The sequence below is a fragment of the Arachis hypogaea genome, chromosome 9, assembly GCF_003086295.3.
Source record: "Arachis hypogaea cultivar Tifrunner chromosome 9, arahy.Tifrunner.gnm2.J5K5, whole genome shotgun sequence".
Taxonomy (NCBI): Eukaryota; Viridiplantae; Streptophyta; class Magnoliopsida; order Fabales; family Fabaceae; genus Arachis; species Arachis hypogaea.
In genome coordinates this window covers 47330941-47342502 of record NC_092044.1, presented here as the reverse complement: position 1 = coordinate 47342502, position 11562 = coordinate 47330941, and the positions used below count along the sequence as shown (strand labels likewise).

Genomic DNA, 11562 nt, shown 5'->3' with positions numbered 1-11562 from the left:
TTTTTAATTAATTGTTTGAGTTATCTTATTTTGTCTTTAAGTTTTGTATAGTCTTTCTTTCTTTCAAATTTTAATTTCAAAATCTTTTTAAACTTTATCTTGCTTTTTTCTCTTGATTCTTTCATTCTAGTTTTTTTGAATTTCAAAATCTTTAATTGACTTTTTCAAAAATTGTATCTTAAATTTTGAATCTTGTTTTATCTTGTTTTAATTTTAAATAGTTTGGTGTCTATTTGCCTATTCTTTCTCTTTTTCAAAAATCTTTAACTTCTTTCTCTTTCTTTATTTTCAAAAATTCTTTAAACTGAAGACACCTTTGTTTTTGAAGTTTCTTTACTTTATCTCATTTGATTTCTTTATTAGACTTTCTCATAGGGAGCCCTCTTTACTCTGACATAGAGACTCTTTTTTCTTCTTTTCTTGTTTTATTTGTTCTTGTTTATGAGCAAGAACAGGGATAGAAAAGCCCTTCTTAATCCTTATCCTGAACCTGAGAGAACCTTAAGGCGGCATTTGCAACAAGCTTAAGCTAGCAGAGCTGTAAGGAACCTCATAGACTCTCTAAAGTAAGAAGCTGCAGGTACAACTATGGCAGCCAACCCATACGCAGGAGGAGACACAAGAAAAATCCTTGGCTCTTATACTACACTCATATATGACTTCTATGAGCACAACATCTCCATTCCTGCCATTGGTGCAAACAACTTTAAGCTTAAGCCTCAATTGGTCACTCTAGTGCAATAGAATTGCCAGTTTCATGGACTCCCACAAGAAGACCCCAATAAGTTCATATCTGATTTCTCGCAAATCTGTGATACTGTCAAGACCAATGGAGTAAACCCAGAGGTTTACAAGCTCATGCTCTTCTCTTTTGCTATAAGGGATAGATCAAGGCTGTGGCTGGATTCTTAGCCAAAAGAGAGCTTGGACACATGGGAGAAGGTGGCCAATGGATTATTGACCAAGTTCTTTCCACCTCAGAAGTTGAGTAAGCTTAGGGTGAAAGTCCAAACTTTTAGACAAAAAGAGGGAGAGTTCATCTATGAAGCTTGGGAGAGGTACAAGCAGTTGATCAAAAGATGCCCTGCTGACATGATCTCAGAGTGGACCAACTTAAAGATCTTCTATGACGGCTTCTCTGAAATGTCTAAGATGTCATTAGACCACTCTGCTGGTGGCTCACTCCATATAAAGAAGACGCATGAGGAGGCACAGGAACTAATAGACATGGTTGCCAATAACCAATATATGTACACTTCTAAGAGGAACCCTGTGACCAATGGGGTGGCTCAGAAAAGAAGAGTCATGGAGGTGGACACACTGGACGCCATCTTGTCTCAGAACAAGCTCATGTCCCAACAGATCAACATGATCTCCCAGCACTTGAGTAGGGTGCAAAACTCGGCTACCAACTATCAAGAGGCAGCGTATGAAGGAGACATTGATGACACTGCCTGGACTACCTTGGAGGAGCTGAACTACATGGAAAACCTCTCCAGAAACTCCAATAATAATCCCTATTTGAATACTTTTAATCAGGGATGGAGGAACCACCCAAACATTGGGTGGAGAGATTAGTAGAGGGCTCATCAAGGATTCAACAATAATCAAGGTGGAACAAACCAAAGCAAGTTCAATAATAGACCATTCCAACCTTTACAGCAGCAAATAGAGATGCCCACACAGAGTCTCTCTGACCTGGCTACTATAGTCTCTAACCTCTCCAAGACCACTCACAGATTTATGGTATAGAATCTAGGTTATCCATTCAGAATTTGAAGATATAAGTAGGTCAGCTGAGCAAGAGGATACCAGAGACTCCCTCCAACACTTTTCCAAGTAACACTGAGGTGAACCTAAAGGAAGAGTGCAAGGTCCTCACAATGGAAGCTGAAACCGAACCAAAGGAGGAGCTTGCTACTGAGGAACTAAAGAAGATCAAGGCTCAGGAGGAGACTGAGAGTATCACCATGCACGCTCCCATGAAGATGGAAGAGCCTGAAGCATAACCCGCTCCAAACATACAAGAGGAGCTTGAGGATGAGCAACTTGCTCAACTTTTGGCAGTTCTCAGGAAGCTGCAAGTCAATATCACTTTTGCAGAGGTGTTGGAGAAGAAATCCCCCCATATGGCCTATCTGAAAACTGCTATCTCTGACAAGATGGCTCTGAAAGGAGATGAGACTGTGATACTGACTAAGAAATGTAGTACCTTAGTCCAAAAGAAGGTGCCTCCAAAGATGCCAGATCCCGGAAGCTTCCTTATTCCCTGTACTATATGGACCATCACATTTGAGAAGGCATTGTGTGACATTGGCTCCAACACTAATCTTAAGCCTCTCTTTGTAATGAAGAAGCTGGGCAACCAAGGGGTGCATTCCACCAGGATCTCACTAGAGATGGTAGATAAGTCCCTGAAACTGGCATATGGCATGGTGGAAAACGTTCTTGTAAAGGTTGAAGACCTTTACCTCCCTGCGGACTTTATGATACTTGACACTAGAGAGGACAAGGACAACTCCATCATCCTTGGAAGGCCTTTCCTAGCTATTCCAAAGGCTTTGATTGATGTGGAAAAGGGAGAGATGATTCTGAGGGTTTGGGAAGATCATATCCTGTTCAAGATTCCCAACCCTCACTCTCTCTTAGATAAAAGAGGCACCAAGAAAAAGGTACCCAAGGGCTAGAGGAACAAGAAAATCCCAACTGAAGACTTCTCACCTGGCATGCGAGTTATCTTCACTAGAAGTCTAGTCGTTCCATGATGCACGAATCCCCACACTTTCGTACAGCTGTACCAGCAAGTGTATTGTGTCGTCCAAGTAATACCTGAGCGAGTCAGGATCGATCCCACGAGGATTGTGGTTTGAAGCAAGCTATGGTTATCTTGCAGATCTTAGTCAGGCAAATTAAAAGGTTGATGGATTAAGGCTTGATTGCATTAAAGGAATATTATATATATATATATATATATATATATATATTAAAATTAGTAATAAGAATATAGTTGAGGATTGGAGTTGCTTTGCCGTTCTGAGTTAACTCTGATATTACTCTCTTCTTTGCTTGTGAGTGATTTCTTCAATGGCAGGTTGTATGTGATCAACGCCATTGCCCGTGGTCATTGATCTTCTCTGTTCAAGATCAAACGCCATTGCCCGTGGTCATCCAATCTGACAGAAGGTGAAGCTCTAGCAAGTCATTCTCTTGGCAATCCTACTCAAAATGCCACAGACAAGGTCAAATCTTCTGGATCAGAGAATGCTGCTTCTTTGGATTCTAGCCTATACCACAGAGGCCCTAATTTCCTCGAAAATTGGCTGAACTGGTGTTTTGAGAAGTCCCCAACAAAGTCGTCGATTAGCCATTTGAGAGATGTATAAACATAGCTGTTGGTTCACGCTTTCCAGCCACGTATTCACACGAACCCAAGTAGACGCGGGTGTTTATCAGGCACGTTTGTCTTAGTATGATGAACAGAGCTGATTGTCATTGATCATCCTATTCACCAAGTTGAAGAACGAAAACATGTCATAGAATTAAATCAAACATGGATCGAAGAGAAACAGTAATACTTTTATTAATTCATAGGACTCAGCAGGGCTCCTCCCCTCAACCTAGGAGGTTTAGAAACTCATACTAAAAGAAAATACAAAGTAAATGAAAATATGCTGAATGATGGACGAAGGTAATGTACCAATAAAATACATCTTATCCCTTAAATATTAAACTAATGACTAGTAAGGGTAAAACAGTCTATTTAGTACTAAAATCCACTTCTGGAGCCCACTTGATGACTGTTTGGGTTGAGCATTGATGAGATCCACATGTTATGAGGTCTTTAGGGCATGAAACGCTGGCTAGGGGGTCCTCTCTGGGTGTATGGATGCTGGGCTCTACTCTATGGGCGCTGGACGCCTAGAAGGGGCAGGAAGCTAGCGTTAGACGCCAGTTTTGGGCCTTCTAATCCGAAGTAAAGTATAGACTATTACACATTGCTGGAAAGCTCTAAAAATCAGATTTCCGTAGCCGTTAAGAATGCTCCATTTGGACTTTTTTAGCTCCAGAAAAGCTCTTCTGAGTGTAAGAAGGTCAGATCTGGAAAACATCTGCAGTGCTTTCTCTATCTCTGGATGAGACTTTTGCTCCAGCTCCTCAATTTCAGCCAGAAAATACCTGAAATTGCACAAAAACACAAAAACTCAAAGTAGAATCCAAAAATGTGAATTTAACACTAAAACCTATAAAAACTTAATAAAAACTAAACAAAATATTAATTAAAATTATATGAAAATGATGCTAAAAAGCGTATAAAATATCCGCTCTTCATTCCACATATTGTGATCAAGATTGTATCTCTAGAGCACGTTGAATTAATCCATCAGAGCACAGGAAGAAGGTTCACCATGAGGAGCGAAGATCTAAGCCCCTATCAACCTCCGTAACAGAGCTGTCCGTCAAGCTAATGACGGTAAAGAAGCGCTTGTAGGGAGACAATCCAACCATATGTATAGTATTTCTATTTTCCTTCTTTTTGGTCATTTTAGTTTGCTTTCATATTATATTATTTTCTATTGATTTCTATAGTTTTCTCTTGCCTTTTAACGTTTGTGATCATTTGTAGCACTTAGAAGATTAGCAGAAATGCTTAGGGGTGAAAATAGAACACCTTAGAGGTACCCCTTACTTGCGTTGAACGCCAAGACTGGCACTCAGTGCCAGAAAGGGAAGGAGAGCTGGGAGTTCAACACCCATTAAGGAGCAGCTCTGGACCATTTTCTTGGTCCCCATTGGGCGTTAAATGCCAAAACCTGGCATTGAACACCCCACCAACTCAAAAAAAAAGGTGTCCATCTCTGGCGTTGAACGCCCAAACCTGGCGTTGAACGCCCAGGGGGGCAGGACTATTCGAATTTGAAGTTTCATAAGTTTGTAGGTCCCACAGAATCTCCACCTACCCCACCTTTCATTCACTGATTTCTTTTTCTCTCCTACTTTTTCATCCTTGATTTTCACACCCCTACTTTTCCTCTTCCTAATACACACTCATCAATACAAAATCTCAAATCCTATCAATTCCTTTTCCCATCAACCCCACCCACTTCAAATTCAAACTTCCCCGATCCACGTCTTTCCGTCCCATATGACCGAACCATAACCCCTCCACCCACTATAAATACCCCCTCATTCCATCCTTCAAACACACAAATTCCATACTCTTCCCCTCTTTCACCAAAGCCTTCATACACTTCCCTTTTTCCATCTTCATCCCCACAAGGTCGAAGCCTCTATACTCTCTCCCCTCTATCTTTTTCTTTATTCTTCTACTATTTTCCTTTTCTTTTGTTACTATTTGCTCGAGGACGAAGTTTGGTGTTAGAAAGCTCCACTTTTGCTTTCTAGTCCTAATCTCCATGGAACCATAAATTGGAAAATCTCTATGATGTGGTAAGGTATAAAAAGGTGATTCTCGAGGTCCCCTTGAGGCCCAAGGAAGATGAGTATCCAGAGATCCAACAAAAAATTTGGAGAATAGATTGGGAAATTCTGGCCAATCCCATTTCAGCAGTTGGAACATTAATGGTGCAAGAGTTCTTTGCCAATGCCTGGGTCACCAAGAAGCACGACACTAGTATGAACCCGGTACCTAAAAACTAGTGCACCATGGTCAGAGAGAAAATTGTACATTTTCGCCCCAAAAGTGTGAGATTGGTACTACAATTGTCAAGGATGCAAGGTGACCCACACTCTTACACATGAAGGGTCAACTCTGACCAAAGGCTAGAGTAAGTGCTTGCAGATATCTATGTGGATGGTGCTCAATGGAGGAGGGATGAACAAGGAAAAGCCTACCAACTGAGTAGGCTTGACCTGAAGCCTGTGGTAAGAGGATGGTTGGAGCTTATCCAACACTCTATCATCCCCACAAGTAACCGATTTGAGGTTACAATAGAGAGGCTAGTGATGATTCATTGTATCATGCTCGGGAATGAGGTGGAGGTGCACGAGGTGATTCCTCAAGAGATCTACAAGGTAGCTGAGAAGGCCTCCACCCAAGCAAAGCTAGTGTTCCCTCACCTTATTTATTGTCTATGAAATTTAACTGGAATTTGCATAGGAGGAGATACCCTCATTGAGATGGATAAACCTGTCACAAAAAAGATGATGAAGCATGTCAGGGAGCCTGCACACGGACCACAGTATGAGCCTATTCAGCCACCTCCACCTGAGATCCCAGAGATGCCTCTGGAAATTTACTTTCCTTCCCAAGACTATTAGGACCAATTGACTACATCTCTAGGAGAGCTAACTTCATCTGTGGATCAGTTGAAGATAGAGCATCAAGATCATTATGTCAGCCTCTATCAGATAAGGGAGGATCATAGGATCATGAGGGAGGAACAGCTGAGACAGGGATGAGACATTGAGGAGCCAAATGCTCCAAAGGATTCCCCGGAGGGAGCAATAGCCGCCATTACTGTGGTGGTTTAGTTTCATTATCTCTTTGCTTATTTTATTTCTTTTTTCATTGTACTTTATCTTATTGTCTATTTTCTTTTCTAGTGCATGATCACATTCAGTATTCTGTTCTTTTTATTTTCTTTTCTTTGTGTCGGTTTAAGATGTCTTATGTATCCCTTATCAAGCTTAAAAGAAAAATTTATTGAAAAGATAAGTGGTGAATTACACAAGGTTTCGAGTTATAGCATGAGTTATTCCAATTGCTTTGATGTGGTGGCCTTATCTTTATTTTCTGAATGTATGAATTAACTGTGCATATTTGATATTGACGTTAAGCATATTGGCTCTTGAAGAACCGTGAATTTAGAGAAGTATTATTGATTCTCTGAAAAATAAAAAAGATTGATTCTTGAAGCAAAAGAAATATCGAAACAAAAAAAAAATAAAAATAAAAAGAAAATGAAAAATAAAATCAAGAAAAAGATCTAAGGCTTTGAGCATCAATGGTTAGAAGGGTCAAAATTGGCCTAAAAAGCTCAAATGAGTTGCTAACACTAACTATATGCTTGTGGTGTGAAGGTGTCAAGAAAACCTTAAGACTAAGCATTTAAAGTTATGATTTAATGTAATAAAGAGTACGCTTAAGAACTCTGAGCACCACTGTCTAAGAATTTAAAAAAAAGCTAAATTCGAATCCAAAGGGTTCCCCGAGTTAAGTGCTTGTGACGTTTATGTATCATGTGGTAATACTTGAAAACAAAACGTTTAGAGTCATGGCTAGGCTCAAAGGTGCAAAGAACCAAAAGAAAAAGCTGTGTTCAAGAATCAAGAAAAACCAAAAGAAGAGAATCAATAATATCATCCGGATTCTAGTTCCAAGGGATGCCAATATTTCTGAGCTTCAAAGGAAAGTGAGATGCCAAAGCTGTTCAGAAATAAAGTGTTAATAGCCCCATTCAATAATTGGAACTGGGCTTCGTTGACAACTCTAAAACCTAATGTATTTTTCTCTTCTTGTTAGTCCTATCTTGTTTTTGGTTGCTTGAGGACAAGCAACAGTTTAAGTTTGGTGTTGTGATAAGTGAATATCTTATACCATTTTCACCTCATTTTCTAGTTGTTTTTAGTTATCTTTTATTAATTTTTAGTACGTTTTAGTGAAAAATTCATCTTTTGGATGCTACCTTCAGTTTTTGTGTTTTTTCTATAATTTTTGGGGATTTTTGGGCGAAATTGGCAAAGTCTTGCTGAGAGACGAAGAAAGGATAGCATATGTTGTCAATCCTAACCTCAGTGGACTCGAACAAGTATATTTTGAGCTACAAAGGTCCAATTGATGCGATCACAATGGTGTTGGAAAGCTAACTTCCAGAAGTTTTCAGCAATATATAATAGTCTATACTTCTCTTCCAGAAGGATTGCCAACACTGGCGTTGAACGTCCACATCTGGAGTTCAATGCCCAAGAAGGACCAACCTCCCAAGTTGAACGCCAAGTTGGAATCATTCGATCCTTAGTGGGCATTCAATGCCCACTTCCCAAGTTGGATGCCAAGCCTTGACTGAAGCAAACACCAAAGTGGATTTTAGCGATCCTTAGTTTACCTAGTCTTACCTTTGTAACTTTTAAATTTAAATTAACATCTTTTAGGGTTAGCATCTCCTATTTAAAGAGGAGATCACTTAGGATTAAAGAGGAATCATTCGATCACTAAACATTATTTTTGTTTTCTCTATAAAGTATGAGTAACTAAACCTCCTGGTTAAGGTTAGGAGCTCTGCTTATCTCCATGGATTAATATATCTTTGATTCTATTCTATGATGTATTTTCATTTTTCATCTAAATGAATCTGGTTGTGGAACGGAAGTCTGACCCTCTTTTCTACATGAGTTCTTACGAGTCTTTGATAGAATAGTTATGAACTACAGCTTGAGAATACATCTCGTAGACCAAAAAGTTATCTGGGCTAATTGGAATATGTGGCATATAATCTGGTTAGTTATGGGTAATTGAGGCTTCTGTGGTGTTAAACTAGTTTTCTGAACTTCACCCTCGGATCTGGAAGATTCGACCTTGTCTGTGGCATTTTGAGTAGGAGTGGGGGAGATTAATTCACTGAACGGAGGGTTTTAATCACTTACAATTTCCCATAGAGTGAATCATTTATTGTAAAATAGTTGGTAAGACATTTTAATCCAGAAAGATAAACATCTCTGAGACCTTAACTGTTCTCTCATTGTTGTTTTCTTTACTGCTTTACTTATTATTATTTTTTGCAAATTCAACAAACAACAACTCTTTTCTATTTTCCTGACTAAGTCCTTCAAGATAACTATTACTTACTAAATCCAACAATCCTCGTGGGATCGACCCTCACTCACCTGAGGTATTACTTGGACGACCCGGCGCACTTGCCGGTAAAGTTGTGCAAGTTCAAATTTCGCACAGCATCGGTCAATGTCAATAGGGGTATCGCCATCAATGCGGACTCGGGCCTCAGCACACGGGTGAAAGAAGAGGTGAGGAAAGGCCAATCTCACAGAGGTGAAGACCTTCTTGGCTATGCGGTACAGCTCTTGAGGGATCACACAGTGTACCTCCACCTCATTACCGAGCATGATGCAATGAATCATCATTGCTCGGTCCACTGTAACCTCAGATCTATTACTCGTAGGGATGATGGAGCACTGAATAAACTCCAACCAACCTCAAGCAACTGGCCTTAGGTTGTTGATGAGCGGATAATTTATACGCTTTTTGGCATTGTTTTTAGTATGTTTTTAGTATGTTTTAGTTAGTTATTAGTATATTTTTATTAGTTTTAAGTTAAACTTCACTTTTCTAGACTTTACTATGAGTTTGTGTATTTTTCTGTGATTTCAGGTATTTTCTGGCTGAAATTGAGGGACTTGAGCAAAAATCTGATTCAGAGGCTGAAAAGGACTGCAAATGTTGTTGGATTCTGACCTCCCTGCACTCGAAGTGGATTTTATGGAGCTACAGAAGCCCAATTGGCGCGCTCTCAACGGCGTTGGAAAGTAGACATCCTGGGCTTTCCAGCAATATATTATAGTCCATACTTTGCCCGAGATTTGATGGCCCAAACCGGCGTTCCAAATCAGCTCAAAACTGCCCGGAGTTAAACGCCGGAACTGGCACAAGAATGGGAGTTAAACGCCCAAACTGGCACAAAAGCTGGCGTTTAACTCCAAGAAGAGTCTCTACACGAAAATGCTTCAATTCTCAGCCCAAGCACACACCAAGTGGGCCCGGAAGTGGATTTTTATGTAATTTACTCATCTCTGTAAACCCTAGGCTACTAGTTCTCTACAAATAGGACCTTTTACTATTGTATTTTCATCTTTGGATCATTTTAGATCTTTTGATCACGTTTGGGGGCTGGCCTCTCAGCCATGCCTAGACCTTGTTCTTATGTATTTTCAACGGTGGAGTTTCTACACACCATAGATTAAGGTGTGGAGCTCTGCTGTACCTCGAGTATTAATGCAATTACTATTGTTCTTCTATTCAATTCAGCCTATTCTTGTTCTAAGATATTCATTTGCACCCAAGAACATGATGAATGCGATGATTATGTGACACTCATCATCATTCTCACTTATGAACGAGTGCCTGACAACCACTTATGTTCTACAAGCAAACAAGGCTTGAATGTTTATCTCTTGGATCCCTTAATCGGAATCTTCGTGGTATAAGCTAGAATTGATGGCGGCATTCAAGAGAATCCGGAAGGTCTAAACCTTGTCTGTGGTATTTTGAGTAGGATTCAATGATTGAATGCATGTGACGAGCTTCAAACTCGCGATTGTGGGGCGTTAGTGACAGACGCAAAAGAATCACTGGATTCTATTCCGACATGATCGAGAACCGACAGCTGAATAGCCGTGCCGTGACAGGGTGCGTTGAACATTTTCACTGAGAGGATGGGAAGTAGCCACTGACAACGGTGAAACCCTACATACAGCTTGCCATGGAAAGGAGTAAGAAGGATTGGATGAAGACAGTAGGAAAGTAGAGAGACGGAAGGGACAAAGCATCTCCATACGCTTATCTGAAATTCTCACCAATGAATTACATAAGTATCTCTATCTTTATCTTTATGTTTTATTCATCATCCATAACCATTTGAGTTTGCCTGACTAAGAGTTACAAGATAACCATAGCTTGCTTCATACCAACAATCTCTGTGGGATCGAGTAAGGTTTATTACTTGGACGACCCAGTACACTTGCTGGTTAGTTGTGCGAAGTTGTGATAAAGAGTTGAGATTACAATTGTGCGTACCATGTTGATGGCGCCATTGATGATCACAATTTCGTGCACCAAGTTTTTGGCGCCGTTGCCGGGGATTGTTCGAGTTTGGACAACTGACGGTTCATCTTGTTGCTTAGATTAGGTATTTTTCTTCAGAGTTCTTAAGAATGAATTCTAGTGTTTCAAGGTGATGTTCTTATCATCACCAAAGCTAATTTATTTTCATCAATTTAGCTCTTGAATGCAATGTCCTGCTGAAGCTTGTTTAGCCATGTCTAATTTCTTTAGACTGAAGCTTTAGACTAACATTGCATGATTCCTGGAATTCTCATTAAGAATTTTGATATCTTTATTTTCTTTTCCACTTAATTTTCGAAAAAAACCACAAAAAAATTACAAAATCATAAAAACCAAAAATATTTCTATGTTTCGTGTTTGAATCTAGTGTCTCATTTTAAGTTTGGTGTCAATTGCATGTTTCTATTCTTCTTGCATTTTTCGAATTCATGCATGTGTCTTCATTATTCGTCAAGTTGTTCTTCATGATTTCCCTGTTTTGATCTTTAAATTCTCTTGTCTTGAGTATTTTGTTAGTGTCAGTACTATACAAACTTCTAAGTTTGGTGTCCTGCATGCATTGCTTATTTGATTTTAGTTGCATTTTAATTAGTCCTCATTGTTAAAAATCTAAAAAATTTTTAACTTGTGTCTTTTCAAGCCAATAATACAGAGAATTGAAAATTCAGAACATACAGCAGAGGAATTACACAGAAAAAGCTGGACGCTCAAAACGCCCAGTGAGGAAGGAAAACTGGTGTTTAAAC

At 39.6% G+C, this 11562-nt stretch overlaps 1 non-coding gene across 1 annotated transcript; it reads right to left on the bottom strand.

The window, feature by feature from the left end:
• Positions 1 to 990: 990 nt before the first annotated feature.
• On the bottom strand, positions 991 to 1094 carry LOC112713637 (small nucleolar RNA R71). Its single transcript, XR_003158607.1, has one exon. It is a non-coding gene; the product is annotated as a small nucleolar RNA R71 (small nucleolar RNA).
• Positions 1095 to 11562: the final 10468 nt, after the last annotated feature.